The sequence below is a fragment of the Rhinopithecus bieti genome, unplaced genomic scaffold (assembly GCF_001698545.2).
Source record: "Rhinopithecus bieti isolate Rb0 unplaced genomic scaffold, ASM169854v2 scaffold_5183, whole genome shotgun sequence".
In the NCBI taxonomy this organism is placed as follows: Eukaryota; Metazoa; Chordata; class Mammalia; order Primates; family Cercopithecidae; genus Rhinopithecus; species Rhinopithecus bieti.
In genome coordinates, this window is record NW_016804609.1 from 36,157 (window position 1) to 50,444 (window position 14,288).

Genomic DNA, 14,288 nt, shown 5'->3' on the forward strand with positions numbered 1-14,288 from the left:
GTAATAATTTAATACACACGATAACCTGCCTATTGAGAATGGCTTTATATTTGTTTTCATTGTAGTGGATCCATCCAAAATAAAAGGATTTTTTTCCTTCCTCCAGGATGAAGGCAAACATTTCTTCCTAAGGTCTGGATTCTCCATATCACCTACAAGTTAACTGCTTTTGTGTTCTAAAAGAGAGAGGAAACATGAAGTTGTCAATCTTATTGAAAAAAAAGAGGGAAACTAAGGAACATGCTTTTGCTTTTGAGGTTCTAGGCCAGAAGTCATAAACTATAACTTGGCCAAGTTATGGCCAAGCAGATATGTTTTGTTTGGCCCACACAGAGTATATTTTTTCTAATTGAATCAACATTTTAAAATATGATGATTTCGTATTTAAAAATAAAATAAAAAGTGCATCTCTAGTTTGTTTTGTGTGTGTGATTTTATTGGGAGACCCGGCTACAGCAGTCTCACATTCCTGCAGGACAACACTTAGCCAGTCAAGTACTAGCTCCTCCTTCTGGATAAGACTTGGTTTCCTATCCACCCCAGACCCAGCACCCCCTACTGGTTCCCTGTCACAACTGCTTCAATCATTTAAACATTGTTTGGTCCCTGTGGGCACCAGCATTGGCAAACTTTGGTTAGATCTTTGGGGAGAATTAAACTCTATCACTATGTTAGTATATTATATAATAAATGAGAGATGAGAGCAGGACCAGCTATATAATTTTCAAAGGACAGTGCAAAATGAAAATGTGGGACCCATTATAAAAGGTTTAAGAATTACAAGATGGCAACAGCAGAGCACTAAATCAAGTACAGGTACATCTAAGCACGGGGCCCTATGCAAGCTGCACAGGTTGCACATACGTGAGGCTTGGTGCTTTAAGGGGAGTCGCTGTCTTCCTGCTCAACTGGATGTTTACTCCTCCTCCCCACATTGAGAAAGATGCAGAGTGCTGCAGGTTCTGTGAGGTGCCAGGACTTGACACCTGCTCACATTTGGCGCCCTTGGGTTCCAGGACAATGAGTAGATGTTTGGAAGCCTGCAAGGATGGATGTTTTGGAAGCTAGGGCAAAGGTCTCAGTGGCTACCCTTAGATGGAGTAAACCATAGTCCTTTTCAGAGCCACTTGATTTCAAATGTGAGCAAAGGCAGTGATGAGCACCACGTTTTGAAAACAAGGCCTTTCTCCACTTTGAGAGGAGTTATATGATTTCCTGGGTTAAGTGTTGAAGAACCATGAAAAATGATCACCATCATTCTTCTTAGAGATGGTTCCTTGAGCAGGCTTTAATTTGATTGGAGTTGCGGGGAGTAAACATTACACTCCCATATAAGGTGTATAATAGTGACTATTTTTTGGTTACAATTTTTGGCTTTTAAAAATGGGCTTTGACCTTCAACCTTCTTCTTTCCATACTCTACTGTGCTGCTGTCAACATTCACGCTTCTCTAATGCAATAGGATTTTAATATTCACAAATGCTAATGTTTTTAAACTTAGTCCTTTAATGTCCTATGTTTTTATGCATTCTATTCTTGCTAAGCATGTATTTCTCAGCCCTTTTTGGTTTTGCCTTTAATGTGGTTGAATTTAAACTATAACTGTAACTCATTGCACATTTTATTTATTCATTCATTTATTTTAATAACATTTTTGGAACAGTTTTAGGTTTATAGAAAAATTGAGAGGAAAAGTTCAGATAGTTCTCCTATACCCACTTCATCTGCCTGCACACAATTTCCTCTATTATCTTATTTATCCTACATCTTACATTAGCGTGGAACTTTTGCTACAGTTGATAAGCCAGCATTGATATTTCTTGACTAAAGTCCGTATTTTATGCCTCTCTTCATCTCTCTCCAATTCTGTTCTCTCCTTCTGGGACTATTAGTCTATTAGTCATATATTATACCTACTTATGCTTCTATTCTCCATATTGTCTAATCTTTTAATCCCCCTTCACCAGTTTCTCTTCTATATGTGTGTCATTCTATGTCATTCATTCAGGTTATTGTTTAGGTAACTCACACCCTCTTCAACTGTGTCTAATCTACTGCCTATCCAGTCCATTGAGTTTTAAATTTCAAATATATATTTTATTATTTCTAGTTCTTTTGGTTCATTTTCAAATCAGAGGCAGATTATTTAAAGTTTCTAATAATTATTTCTTTCTATATACCTTTTCCCAGATATTTCAATAAATTGTATTTACACAAACATTTCATACACTTGTATATTATAGAAATGATCTACGTTCTTTAGCTATTCCAAGGATAATTGAAAAGAATGTCATCACCACTACCAAATCTAAGCCATGCAAGAAGAAAGTGAACTATTTCTCAATAACCAGATTGTTTACATGCCAATTTTATTATTTATTCATTTACACGGCTAATATGTATTGAGCACCTACTATATATCAGTCACATGCAACAGGACAAGGTCTCTGCCTTCATAGAGCTTTCCTTCTAGTAACATTATTAAAGACTTTGTTTGTGTTGGCGCTTGCCTAGGATCTTTAGTGCTCTTTAAATTTTACTCATCAGTCAGGGCTCAGCTCAAATGTTACCTCTTTTAAGAAGCTTTCCTAAAAGCTCATTTCATAATTAACTTCTTCCATTCCTGTTTTTCCATAGCACTTTCCCATTACTATATATACATAGCATTTTGTTTATACTTACATAGCCACACAAACCAAGGAGTCTCTTGATAGCTATTAATTGCATACGTATATATGTATCCATCACCACCATCCTATTAAACTTTGACTAACTGAGGAACAAAGCTGTTTTTCCAACATTTTCATATCTGCAGCGTCTTGGACATTGTTTTTTTTTAACAAGTACTTTCTATTCTGGTTTATAAATGCATTGTAGATGGGAGAGTTCATGAGTATTATCTAATTTATTATTTTATAAGCAAATGACAAAATCCCTAACCAAATTCTAGTACTATTCACTTCTTGAAAGAATCTTGAAATTGAAAAAGTTAAATGACTAAAGTTGAAAAAAAAAGATACTTGGAAGTCACTAAACATGTGCATAATACTATTCTTTATATCTCTCAAAATATCCAAATTTCCAGATGTTAGTATTCCAAGGTATACCTTGTGACTAAACGTGATAGGTCTTGTCTTTCTTTTTTCACACCAAGCCTTTTGAAAGCCTTTTTATTTTGAAATAATTTCAGATCTACAAATAAGTTATAATAGCATAAAGAATTCCTGAATATACTTTACCCAGAGTGACCATTCTCACCTTCTCTCTCATATATAGACATATAGTACATATGAATAATTTCATATATAAACTTTTGAGAGTAAGTTAAAGATATTTTACTTTTACTCTTAAATATTTCAGTGTATATTTCCTTAGAACAAGGACAGTCTCATATAATCTCTGCACAATTATAAAATCAGGAAATTTAACAGTTAAACAACATAATTATATAATCTACAAAACTTACCCAAATGTCATCAGTTGTCCCAATGATATTCTTTGTAGGATAAACTGAATTGCATTTTGTTTCATGTTTCTTTAATCTTGTTTAATAGTACATAATTGGTTATAAGCTTTTGTGTTTGATAACATAGGCTTGAACAATACAGGAAAATTTAATAGCCATAAATTTATATTTTAATATTCGTTTTAACTAGATTCAAACTATGCATTTGGAGCAAGAACATTATATAAGTGATGTGTTCTTGTCAAAGCATGACTTCAGTGGGTACAGGATTTCAGTTTGTCCCACTATTGGTTATGTTAACTTTGATCTCTTGGCTAACGTGGTGTCTGCTAGGTTTAATAGTAATTTTCCCTTTTGTAATTAATAAGAAATTTGAAGGATGCTCTACCTTGAGAATATGTAAATAACCTATTTTTAGCCAACTTTTACCCACTAGTTTCAGCATCTGTTGATTATTCTTCTCCAAGTAAGTTATTACTATGATTGCAAAATGATGATTTGTTACCTCCATTATTCCTTCTACATTCATTAATTGGCATTCGACTGTAAAAGACAGCTTCACTTTCACACACTCTCCCCACATCAACTATCATATGAATTCATGGATTCTTATTTGATTCAAAAGGTTATAATCCATTGCTATCATTATTTATTTTAATGTTCATATTATCTCAGATTTGACCAGTGGGAGTCCCTTCAAGTTGACCTCTGTCTACTTGTTAACATATCTCTTTCAGTGTTTGAGCATTTCTTCGTTGTCTTGCACAAGGAGGCTTTCCAGGCTCATCTTGTACATTCATTGCCCCCAGCCATAGAATCAGCCAAAGAACACCAATTCATTTTGGTGGGAACTGGCAATTAGAAACAAAGTTCCTAAGCAGTAAGTGTGTTCATGACAGCATTTTCTCTTTTTTAATTATAGAATTATTCATCAGTCTATAATAATCAGTAAATAATCATTATTCAAAGGTTAGATCTTATAGTTTACATCATCCATGAGATGTGTTGACAGAAATGACATATAAAGCTGTCTACTAAGTTCATTTCTCTGTCATATAGCAGCAGGAATGTTCACATTAATATACTGAAATAGTCTCATTATATTCATTTAATGAATTCCTTTATTCCTCAGCTTTTCATACCAACTCCTACCTATTTTCTGTGACATGGTAAGACCTAAAGAAATTGTCCTTAACTCTTTGGAGAAAATAACTTTGCAGAGATCAAGAAATGTTGGCTAATTTCATTGTACTTAACAATTGTCAATACATTATTCAAGCCTGTTAATCTTTGTGGTTATTTTTAATGATGCTTTGAAATGAGGCAAAAGCAAATGAATAAGTCACATAGACTAACCAATCTCTCCTACAGCCACTATCTCCCACAGCAATAGGCACATTGTCAAATTGAAGTTTAATTCATAGGTTCTATGAAACGGCGGGTAAGAAGGAAAAAGGAGAAACCAAATACTCACATTGTCTGATTTTTCACAATTATCCACCAGGTGGCAGAGTACTACACGCAGTGGACACAGAGCAGTTTGAGCTTCATTTAAGACGGAGTAGGCTTTGGTTTGTTTTTTTTTTTTTTATAAAATCAATTCTATAATATTTTGATAGGTTTATTTTAAGAAAGAATAACATTAATTTCTGCTTATCCTTCTAATAAATTAAATTAACATCAAAGGATAATTTGGTCGTTATGGTATTTATAGCAAAGCTATCTGAGTTTTTCACTTTGTTATTAAGTATCCATTTAAATTATGGTATATTTCTTAAAGGTAAATGAAAGAATATTTGGGGAACAAGTTTCTTCGGATTTTTTGGCTGTTTCACTCAACTGCTGTTTTAGTAATTGTGAATCATTTAAAAATTGTATCTTTAATATATTATTCACCACTCATGTTATAATTGTAAGGATTATAATCACATCATTTTGATAAATTCAAGGGTAAATCCTAATTTTCTTTTATCCATTTCTTTAGAGGCCTTATACAATGGACAGGGCTTTTTATGTGTATAGTCTCTGGAATTTTCTCTCAGTGTATCTGTATTAATCTATACTGGTCTGACAAAATAAAATTATAGTTAATTTATTAGGATTATAGATTTTTGTGTCCAACTGTTTGTTTTATACTTTTAATATTTCATTCCTCACGCAGTCCTGTTCTTCTTTTGTTAATGTAATGTTCAATACTTGAATAACAAATAGTAGTTCTATTTACCTACTTTAGCACCAAGTCTTAAATAATTTACTTCCAGTTTAAAACATCATTCTAAAGATTGATAGTGATTAATCTATGAAAACTTTATTCTAGATTTTGTACAACTCTGATAGTTATTTTTGTCTCTTTTTTACGGGATTTTGTGACATGATTTCTCTTGTGATGGTGTAGTAAAGGAACTATCACACTTTCAGTTTAGAGACACTGTGAGAATTTCGAAGTGAGACAGCTGGTATTAGGATTCATTTTGGTTGGTGGAGGAAAAGTGAAATAATTAAGGATCTGGAAGTAAATTGATAAGGAATTTGTCCTCATGCAAATAAAATAACCAAGCTGGAAGCCTTTGCATTTGTTCCTTGCACTGTAGTGTGTTTGATTTGTCCAGTACACGTCTGGTTTATCCTTGTATTTCTGTTTGCATCCTTTTATTTGAAAAACAGAAGCAGGGTTTTTTTAAATATCACATTGTATTTTTTCTTACAACTTTGGAGATATTTGGCATGTGTTCCTCTGGTGAACTTAGGCGCGTTTTGCTTTTCTTGCCTAGATCTTCCGTTTTGGATGCTAACTTAACTGTTTCCCAGACCTTCGTTATTGCATCTTAGTAAATCAATTCTAATGGGGAAAATATTATTTTGTGGGGACTTCTCTTCACTCAGGGATGAGAAGGTTATTTAAAGGGTTACATTTTCGCTTTCTCTAGTCACCTTTTTTTTCTGCTTTCCATATTTTTTAAATGGAAAGCTACATAATTGGGATCCCTTCTCGTTGGTTGGTCGTGGGCTGCTGCCCTGTTGATGTTGGAGGTCTATTGGAAATGAGCATATAGCTTGCATCAGTTCCGTTCATGCTTCTTTCTATGGATCACGATTTCATTTAATTATAATCTGTCGTTCTCTAACAGGGCTTCCAACGGGCTAACAATCTCGAGGGTTTTTCTTTTTTTAAGAGGGCTAATCAGAAGGATTTGCTGATATCGAATCACTAAGGGTAATTTATGAATGATTTTGTGCATTCGAAATGAAATTTTCCAGACCCAATCTTTTGAGCTCCTATTTTGTTTAAATAATGGAAATTTGTTTTCCTTATATATCATGCTAGCATTGTTAGGTGAATTTCATTAAATGCAAAATGAAATATCTTCTGCAAAGAAAAGTGAATGAATTTTAGGTGAGAATAAGAATGACAGTAATTAATTTGGAAGCAGAAATTTCCACAATGATAAAAAACAAGGGATTTATTTCATGACTACTATTAATAATGGTTTTCGACCCTGAGATTTTCATTGTTTCTTTCATCAGAGAAATAAAGCATTTTCAGCAACGTCCGTTAGTCTGTGACAGATGGGACACCAATTTTTGCTATAAGTAGAAACTATAATTACATTTTTTAAATGACACTCTGGTCAATTTACATTTAACTGATTGAATCTAATTTTAATTAGTAATATGACATAATTCAGTTGCTTAGCAGGGGATTCTCATCCCGAATTCTTCCATAGAGCAATACAGAGTTAGAAAAGGCTGCTATAATTGTGAGATTTAAATAGAATAAACCATAATGCAGTACAGTATTCTTTAAATATTTTAATGTTTACTAATGTTATTGAGTAATGAAGTTTATCATCATGGCATATTCTTAGATAATTACTCTGGTAGCAATAAGCACATAAGAAGGTTGGTATCTTTTTTTTCTTCCAGGAAAGCTTTCAAATTCATCTCAGAGCAGAGTTCAAAACATGTATTTGAAAGTAGATTTCTATATTTCTAATATGCGTATGTATGTAGTATTATTTATTTTCTGAATGTAATTACATTATGCTTGGATGTTAGGTAAGTAATTTTATTTTAACCCGTATCATAAATCTATAAATTATTAGTTCTTTCATTTTCTATTTTCATTTATAAATAATGCAGTGCAAATAAAACCTCTTATTCTTTACATAAGTATCTATCTCATTTAAGATTGATAATTTCTAAAAAGCTTAAGTATATGCCTGTATTTTGTATTTTAATATTTCATTTCGCATTAATTATAATCAGTGAAGGTTTTTTGTTAATTTTGTTTTAATTTCTCCTTGCTTCTATAAACCACACTGATTGGTATTTACTAGCTTTGGTTATTTGATATAAATACAAAAAGAATCATAGTAGAGTCTAGTTATTAATTATTGAATTGTAATGCAATCCTCTTTCAGCAATATTTTTCTTAGTAAAGAGACCTCTATACAATGTACATGTTGTACTTCTTTGATACCCTGTGAGAACTGTATTCCTTAATATTATATTTCTACCCCAAAGTTTGCTCTTTAAGATATAAAACTTAAGTGGCTACCACAGAATTCATTTGTGTAGGTTTAATGAGACAGTACTTTTAAATACTTAAGTTTCAGAGTCTCCTTATAATGTATCTAATGATTTGCACAGCTAAAACAGATTGAGTACTTTTCCATCTAGCCATAAAAGCTAGGATTTCCCATATATAAGTAACTTTATTACTCAAGAAACTTGTCTTGAAATTCTTCCACACATTATCCTTGACGATACTACCAGAATTTTTATTAAAAAATCTTTCCTTTTTCCTTCTCGTAGTTACATCTGCTATAACTCATGGCTATAAATATATATTGTATAATGAAAACAAAGTCCTTTCTGGATGACAAGAATCTCAAATTGCTTGAGTGGCTCTGAGGATTAGATATTCTTTTATTAATGGGCAAAAGAAAAGTGATTTCCTTTATCATACGCTTTGATTGTGTCTCTTTGTATTAACTAAAGCAGTCTATTATATTACAGGCACAGACAAAATGTGTGCTAACATTATTGTATCTATCAATGATATTTGGTGCCTGTGATTCACTGTAAGGAATCTATTTCCTAACACTAGGGGTCATTTCAGCTTGTGGCAACGGCGTATGATATTTAGTTTTAATAAAAGAGAGTAGGAATATGACATTTCCTAGGAAAACATTATCCTGGAGAAACATTTTCCTGGGCTAGGATTCCTAATTTTTCCCCTAGTCAAGGTGTGAACAGATTCTGTTACAGTGTCTACTTTTCAAAAGTAAAACCAAAAAGTGCTTTGGGTTTCTTATCTCCAGTTCATTTTTGTTAATTCTGCTAAAATGTTCAGGTTCCACTCCTGAAGGCATCATATTTCATCTCACCTTTTGCCCCTGGTTGCTATTTACTATTTTGTCATCTTTAGAGATTTGCTTGGCCCTTTTCTTCAAGCCTTTATATTCTGATCCTCTTGAGTTACAATGGAAGTCTTACCTATTTTTCTCTAATTTTCAAACTGCTCTGAAGTATAGCACATGCATCTGTTAGAATAGAACTGTGTTCTTCCCTTAACAAAATGAACACATTCTATTATAGCTCAGATTTTCTACCCTTAAAAGTTTTTAGAATTTCAAGCAATTTCTTAAAAGTTCTTTGCTTTTCCTCTCTGGGACTTAATAATATAAATTACTTATTTATTTTTAAAAAATCACTTTAAGGGCATGGTGCTAGACACGCAAGATGACATAAGAAACTGTTTTTTTCAGAATAGCATTATGTATTTTCACATGAGCTCTAGATTATGTAATATGAATTATGATCCTGTTTATATTGAATGGAGTGGGTAATTGCAAGCTATAAATCATTTCTGCATATCTGAAAAATTTAGCCTTATTTGAGTTACACACATAAATAAAGAGAGTTTTATTTGTTTCTTTAAATCTATTTTTTTTTAGATCTGCTTAAAATCGGCTGTGCTTCAGAAAGCATGGTATATTATGTTTAACCTTTTCAATCTAAAATCAAAATATTTCCTTTGATTCAAAAACTAGATATGTTTTCCATATCTAGCATATCCTAACATATGGAAAATTCCAAAGAAAGTTATTTTTTCTGCTAAAATGAATAAGTGGTAAAATGTTTATTAAGCTTACATTGATGCATATGATAGAGAATTGCCCTTTTTCTAACTTAGAATCAAAATTATGGCCTGATTTTCCAGATATGACAGTTGCCCCATGTATAGCTGTAACTGCAGCAGAGGCCTGCATTCTGCTTACCAAATTCTGTTATTGGTTACCTACCTATAAAAGGGAAATGAAAGAACAATACTGTGTTTTGGTTCTGCTAATTATCTATTCAGTTTTAATTAGCTTGTTTTAATTTTGGAAATAGAACGAGGCATATTTTCAATAGATGGCATTTAATATTCTCAGATCTGAGGACAAAACGGTTCTAAATTACAGAGAGGTTTTATTATAAAGATAATGGAAAGTGGCAAAACACAAGGAAACAATACTAATGCTTACACTTCAGGCTTAAAGTTGCATGTTAATGTCAAGCATATTCTATTACCAAAAATCACTGATGCCTTTACTACATGAGGCTAATGTGCCACATTCCTAAAAATGCATAATTTAAAGTCATTTGAAAGAATGATCTTGAAAAAGTAAGATATAATACAAAAGGTATTGTAGTCAGATATGGTCAACCAAGTTCTATTTTAATCTCTGTCATTGACTAGCTGTGTGACCTTTAAGAAATTACTACCTTACTGTAGCCTCTGTTTTCTCATTTGTACAATTATAAAGAGGCTGAATCTCCAAAATAGTATCTATGTAAAAGGAGCCTCATTTTAAAATATTAATGAAATGCTTGGATATATATATATCTTTCAAATATATGTACATATGTACATACACATTCTAAGTTAGAAGCTAAAAAATAAGGTTGCAGATAATGACTGTATATTACAATATTTTCAGTAATAAAAACCTTATCTGATCCAAATTCATCAACACTGAAAGAAAAACAAACTCAGTGAAGCATTTAAAGGTATTATTTTTTGTGAAGTCAAATTCTCTGAAAGGTCAAAATCCTTTCCAAACAGTGCTACTCAGAGAGAATCACCCAAACTTATTTGGGAGTATTATAGGTAAATTTTGCAAGAGAATTCACAACTCCTCTTCCTCCTTTCTTCTTCAGAGACCTTTAATTTTGACCACATTGAAACATGTGACATGGCATACAATATCATCTTTCTCTCTGTCTTCTTTTTTTAAAAAACAGCACATTTTCAATATCTATTAGTTGCTATTCTAGCATAGCGGCAATGGGATTTGATGTCATGAAAATGGTAGCCCACAAGAGAAACACATTACAAAAGCAACTCCTTTCCACCCTTCCCTCCCCTGAAATAATAACAATTTGCTAAATTGTTGGGAAGTTGTTATAATTCCTTTTCCAAATTATTACTCGCCCTTTAGATTAGAAATGAGGCTCGGGTTAGCAATCAGCTATAAATGGTAGGATTTTTCAAGTAAGAAGCACTTGTCTGATTGTGAAGTGGAGGCCATTACTGCCTTGATTGGGCCTTTTTTTTTTTCTTCAGCTTGCTTGATTTGTGGTTAAGAGCGCATATTCACTCCTGTACTGTGAGCAATCAGAGCCTCCCCTCTCCTTTTGCCCAGCGATTTAGGGTCCACTACTTTGGCACAGCTGCCACCTTTTAGCCTCCATCATACAGAATATATCTCTTTTTTAAAAAGTGGGGGGATGGGAGCAGGTAACGAATGTACATTTGGCTTATTAATGTGCCTATTTTATATTTTCAGAGAGAAGTTTTTCACTCTGAATAACTGTCATGTTGGAACTTGAACTTCTACACTCAATAAATAAGTTTGGAAAGCGACTTGAAGCTTGTTAGAGCATATTTTCCATTTCTCTATCCAAAAAACAAACAAAAAAACAAACAAACAGGCATAGTGGTACAAAGCTGGGGCTGAGGCATCAGAGGGCACACTCAACTTTAACACTAGCATAGTCTTTGTTCTCTGGAAAATAACACAGAAACAAGAGCTTTCTTGTTTGCTTTGTTTTAGAGGGCATTTTATAAGTTTTTCACCATATTTAAAGCCTATAGAAAGAAGGTATTTAAAAACTCTTGAAAATAGAAACTTACATTATCGGGTTCGAAAATTACTTAATATTTCCTCTAAGTTAAAAGATCTATTCTTGTCAACAGGAAGGGATATTTTTATTAGGAGTTAAACTCAGCGCATTTTACACCTTGAAACTTATTAGAGAATCACCAAAGAAACTGGACTTTCAATGTTGGAATGAGTTGATCATCTTCAAATAATACATATGTAAGAATCTGTGCCCTACACCCCTCTTCTGCTCCTGTTCCCCCAAATTAAAATGTCCAAATAACTTCCATGAAATGAATTTTCTTAAAAACACTCTTGAGTCTGGGTCATAATAAACCTGTGTAATAAAAGGAAGTTCACAAAGATTAATACCATCTGGTAGGTAGTAATTCCCCAAAATCTGAGTCAAAACTCATAATGAATTTTTCACCAGTTTTCTTGAGTTATAATTTGCCAACCATAAATTCATTCAATGTATGATTTAATAAACTTTTGTATAGTTCTAGAATTGCATAACTATCATTGCAACCTAATTCTAGATTATTTCTATCATACTAAAATTAATCTTACACCCATTTACAATCACTCTCCATTCTCACCCCCAGCCCTGTGCCACCATGATTCTATTTTCTATTTCTATATGTTTGCCTTTCTTGGACATTTCATATAAATGGAATAATATGATATGTGTTCTTTTATGTCAGGCCCTTTCATTGAGATATTTTTAAGGTTTGGAGTTTCCTCCATACTGTAGCATGTACAATCCTTTTTTTCCTTTTTAGTGATGAATAGTATTCCATTGTACGAATGCATCACATTTTATCTATTCATCCAGTGACAGACATTTGGATGTGAATTGTTTCCACTTTTGGGATATTCTTCTTATTACTGTTACAGACATTCCTGTATAGATCTGTGTGTACACATATGTTTTCATGTGTAGATACCTAGGAACAGAACTGCTGAATCATAAGATAAACCTATGTTTAACTTTTTAAAAACTGCTAACCTGTTTTGCAGATGTTTGCATTATTATACATTCCCATCACAATGTATAAAGTTCCTATTTTACCACAACCTTACCAACACTTGTTATTGTCTGTCTTATTTGTTATAGCCATTTTAGTGTGTGAAAATTTTATCTAGTGATTTTGATTTGTATTTCCCTAATGACTAATGTTGACAATCTTTTCATGTGCTTATTAGCCATTTGTATGTTTCTTTGAAAAAATGTCTCTTTAAGTCCTCTGCCCATTTTTTCATGTTTTAAAATTATTACTAATGAGTTGTAAGGATTCTTAATATATTCTGGACATAAGTCCCTTATTAGACATATGATTTGCAAATATTTTGTCACAGTCTTCGGGTTGACTCCTCAGCTTCTTGATAGCGTCTCTAAAGCACAAAAGTTTTTAACTTTGAGCAAATCTCTTTTGAACTCTTAATGGAGAACAATATCCCATCAGTTCCTAATATAATTGTTTAAAGAAAATCAGAGTAAGATAGAAAAGTAAAAGGTTAAAAACAAAATCAACAATCACATTCATGTCAGTTTGAGAAGAAAGAAGTTGTTTTGCATTACATTTCCTTTAAAGTAATATGAAAGTATTCACTAAAACAAGTTTGTTGTTGTTGTTTTTTAAAATCTTCATTTCTAATTTCGTATTCATCATTAAATCTTTCCCTTGCTAGGTCAACAGAATCTCAAAATTCAGCCTTGCCCAGGTCACAAGTGGTTTTGAACAATGCATATGTAAATGAACCCGACGACACAAAACCCCACTCTCTGTGCTTCTCCCTCTGAGTAACAGTAAGTGAGAGGAAAAATCAGGATGTAAAAAAGCTTATTCTCAAGGAAGAGACTCTGAGCTTTGCCCTCCCAGATCTACTGCAGGATGTTATTTGTAAAATGCTTTCTTCTAAGCAATACTCACAAAAGTGATTACCAGCAGCAGCACCTTTACAGTCATTGCTGAATATTTAAGCTCACCAGGCAAATGTGGTAGAAATGTAGACAAAACTATTGGTAATTAATTCATTTGCTTTTGAAGTTCCTTGGTAGGGGGTCAGAGGGCAGATGTGGGGAGCCTACCTGTAAGGAAAACCCAAAACATTTTTGTAATCTCCACGGCTCAGCTCTAAAGTAGCAGAGGTACATGTACCTTGCTTTTAGCAATAAAATTGATAAGCATTTCATTATTTTCTAGAGACTACAATTTAAAACCCCTTGCAGTGAATCCTTTTAGAAATCAACTTATCAACTTTTAATGAATTTACTTTGTAAGTCCAGATTTCCGTCTGGTATCTGTTGTATCTCACAAGCAAGATATAACTATAACACAATTTGGTTGCTCTAGAAGCCTCTCATTTCTCTCCTACCCTTTTACCAATAAGAAATTAGCCAACAATACCCAATAAACACAACATACAATTGCACAAAACATTAAGGACTCGTATTTGACTTAGTGAACTTAAAAGTGTTTCTTTTTTACAAGGACCGTGGATATAACTAAAAATTCAGTAATTATCGTTATTATATTTTATCTTATAGCTGCAAATGTTGCAAATATAATGTTAAAAGTGGCAAGTGCTGTATGGCCTGAATATTTCCATCAAATTTCGTTGTACACAGTAGAAAGAAGTCATTATTTCTACTATTTTTATACTTG